Here is a 4,255-nt window from a genome sequence, read left to right as displayed (position 1 = left end):
ATCTCTCCCTGCTTGGCTGAGACTCTGTTTACTATTTTTGAAGTCCTCCTTTCAACTTCCTCACCCCCTCCCCCTTCCACAAAAAAGTCAATTTGTGTTTATAGGATAAAGAATTAATACTTAAACCAAAAAGATAATATAAACTCTTTTATAATAAGATTCAGAACTTGTCTCTGCTAGAGGTTGTTTTCAAAAACCTAATAATATGTGGAAATATGACATTTTGTAACACAACTGTCTTGTGCAGTTCTTAAAGTGGAGCGTGTGGACATAACATGGTGAGTGCACCGAGATACAGCAACAAACTGATTTTCAAAAGAAGCTCAGAAGATCACGCAAGATCAAAACATTTGCAAATATTTGCTGTGTGCAAGATTCATCTGAACTTTCCTCAACATACAAACACACACACACCCACACTTGTGCACATTCAGCCTCAGCCCTCAGGCCAAATGGGTTTTACCTATAATGAGAACCAGGCAGTGTTGCAGTGGAGGCTGACAGATAATGCCGTAGATTACTGATCATTTCCCCTTCATTGTTCATTTCCTCCCCCTCGCCTCTCCAACTCGCATTCTTTCTCTGTTTACTACGAACGAACAGAGGCTCTTATGCTATCACACACTCTTCACACACACACACAAGCACACTTTGTGTGTAAGTGCACAAGAGGCCAGAAATGTGAGGTGGGTCGTGAAACACAGAGAGAGGAAAGGAGTGCCAGGCTTTACCGTATAGGAGGATATTCCTATCACAGCAGTGTCAGAGAGCAGGAAGTGCTTTGCAGACACACACACACACACACACACACAAACGAAGAGACACAAACAATTTAGTCAAGCATGTTCTCATGTGGAACCTGCCGGCATCTAAAAGAGGAAATGGTTAAAAAAAAAAAAAGCAGAAGTCAGAGTAACGGAAATAGAAAGAAGTCTGACGCTCAGCATGTGCTTGTTTGTACCTGTGATGAACAGCATGTGATTTCTCAAGCACAGACAACACATTACAAGGGATGAAAGTCAGCACGTTGAAGAGATTGATGCCTGTGTTTATGAGCTTGTGTCCTCCTCCTCCTGTGTGGCTCTGAGCAGCTGTAATCCCCAGATGAGCAGAGTGAGCATGGAGGCATCTTTTCGACTTGAAGACACCCCACAGTCTACACACACACACACACACACACAGAAGAGGGAGAGCTGTGGAGACAGTTGGCTGACAAGGTGTTGATAATGAGCTGAGGATGTCTGGCTTCAGTCCACCACTGTCACTTCAGTGTGGCAGCATTTTGGCAGCATTGCTAAAGATATACTCAAGTTTTCTGTGCGGTAATCCTCGTCCATATACTGTGACTAAATCCCCAAAATTAACCCCTTAAAGAGGACGATGGCACTACAAGTCAGTGTGTTTATGCAGTAGGAGAGTGTGGGAGACAGATGAGCTGTTTGTTCTGTAACGGAGAGCAGTAACACAGAGTGTGAGGTCAGAAGAAGGGAATTGCTCGGCTCTGCTCATACTGCGGCCTTTGTTTTGTCCTGATCCTACAAGTCATACTTACGGAGCCCACAGCTTTAGTATGAGCCTCAAGAATGTTGGCATCCAATTAACAGGGAACGTCAGTGGACATACTCAGACGCACACAAACACACAATGGACAAACAGTTTCTGTCAGAGTTTGCAGTGTGTCTCTGTGGTTCTACATTTACAGCCATTCACGAAAAGGGTTAGGGGTTAGAGTTTGACTGAAAAATTGATTTACACATTTTATTTCTTAACACCCAACTGCCATGAGTTGCAAATAAGAAAAGCCTAATAGGGAATAGGAAACAAGCTGTAAACACAATAAAAAAAAAAATATATATATATATATATATATATATACAGTATTATCAATCAATCATTCAATCAATCAATCAATAAATCAGTTTTATATGTATAGCATATATTGACAAATCATAATTTGCCTCCTATGGCATAAGGTTCAATATCCTCTGCCCTTAACTCTCATTACATTTAACATATTAGGAAAACTGTGGCTTACTGATATTTATAAATCAAGCGGTTGCAGAACATATTTTCTAAATTATGTCTATGCAACATTATCCTTCATTTGTAGTAAATTTTGTGTTCACCTGGAAAATCTACTGTAAATACAATATTCACTCTCATTTTAGCTTGATTTTGGTCTCCACCAACCTCAAATATCATTTTTTCCCCACAGACCCATGGTTTGATGTGGTAGAGTACACAGAAACAGAACAGATCTCTAAAAGCAGATTTGCTAACAAAGACCACGCCATTCGTGGTGCATAAAGTAATTTATTGGATTGCGAGACAATGTTGGACGGATGGGTTAGGGTCGTGATGAAGGGGGTCGAGGAAAGGGATGGAGGGGGTCAATTGAAGTTGTAACATGGCTGAGAACCCGGAGGTTGAGACTCAGGGTGGGGGCACGTCTCAATGAGCTTCTGGTTTCATTATCCCCTGGGTTCATGAACATGGGAAGAACGTGCAGTCTCCATGGCAGGGACCTATATGGCCGAGGTCCGGACCAACCATCCAGGAGTGGGGCTTCCATACCACCTGCTGAGAGGGGAGAGAAAAGCAGAGAGGGGGCTTGGGGAGGGGGGTGCTCATTAGAGCCGAGACAAACGGAGGAGAAAGGTTAGTTACACTTATGTAGGCATACACGGGTCATTGAGTTAACAAGGCACAGGTGAGTGGATCAGTGAGGAAGAGAGGGTGAGGTGTGGTCTTGTTCCTGAACCTCAGTTATAATAACTCCATTACATAAAAAGTGCATAGGAAAGTCATAACTGAATCATCACAAAATATATACAAACACACAGATTATACATACACAATTACAATAAATATATATCAGCACTGATGTTTCTGGAACGACCAAATTCAACATTCAGGCTAAATAAATCAGATAAATTTATTGCAGCGATGAACTGCTCTTCCATTCACACTGGTCAGATCCACAAGCCCTCACTAGAACACACATCAGTTGCTTGTGGATAAACCAGAGGGACATGCTGTGCAATTACTCTGCAGTGACAGTGTATCATTGTCACTGTCAGCTGGACGTGTAATGGTACCTCAGAGATATAAAAGTCAGTGATTCACCCCGCAATCCACTTTACACCACTGGGCTGCAAGCCTTTACCTCCGAGCATCGCCTTGGCGCTCTGCGGTTGCTTAGCAACCCAAGGAAATTGGAGGTGCCTTTGAATTAGGGCATTTTAAGAGGTGATTTATATGAACGGCCTTAATGATAAATGCCTCCATAAATCTGGAATTTTCTAAAGGCTATTTCTATGTATTCGTCATTAGAAGATGATCTAATTCTGGTCACATACTCTGCAGCATCACAGAGCTGCAGACCTGGCGCCTGATGGAGTATGAGGCGGTGGCTTGTTGCTACATGCAGGGTGCATTTTTATGTTATAGTGCAAAAGCACAGGGAGGGAACATGGCCGGTTTCCATGACATCATAAACAGGAAATGGGAAGGGACCCGTGCTGCCAGAGGAGTCCAAGTTGCCAGAGAGGTCAGAACGTTCCCATAATGTGAGTCCATGCACTCAGAGGGACAGACACACACAAACCCACACTCACTCACAAATATATTTATAAACACTCGCACAATTAATCACAAATATAAATCCAGCAATGCTTACAGCTAATTTTATCTACACCCTTCCCACTCTCTCTTTTGTCTTCCTGGGAGTGAGAAAAAAAAACGGGTCCTTCTCACGTCCCTCAGTAGAAATTGGAGCAGGGGGAGAAACCGCCGCAGTTCTTTTGGTTGCCTCCTCCATGCAGGTCCCATCCCCTACGGTCACCATGCCAACCTGTGTGAGGAGGAGGCTTAGCTGCGAGGCCCCAAAGAGACTTGATGAGGTCCTGGGATAATTAGCAGCTCATTATGGAGCCCAGTGAATAGACCAACGAGCTGGAGGAGCCACAAGGGAGAGAGAGGAAAACACACAGGATCTGAGCTTCACATCAAAGCCAAGCGCTCACTTCTTCACATCACACAATACAGAGGAGGGAGAGATGGGAGAGAAAATATTGCTCTCCATTCACACCTACAAATATAGCTCATAATCCCCAGTTTTTAAGCTTTTGCATGTGTGGTTGTGTGTGTGTATGTATGTGTGTGTGTGTGTGTGTGTGTGTTATTCATGATCTCTGCGTCACAGCAATCTGAGGTTTTTTTTCTTCCCCCAGAGGCCTCAGATGCTCTACAAATG

Source organism: Hippoglossus stenolepis, chromosome 5 (assembly GCF_022539355.2).
Source record: "Hippoglossus stenolepis isolate QCI-W04-F060 chromosome 5, HSTE1.2, whole genome shotgun sequence".
Classification (NCBI taxonomy): Eukaryota; Metazoa; Chordata; class Actinopteri; order Pleuronectiformes; family Pleuronectidae; genus Hippoglossus; species Hippoglossus stenolepis.
This window is presented reverse-complemented; position numbering follows the sequence as displayed.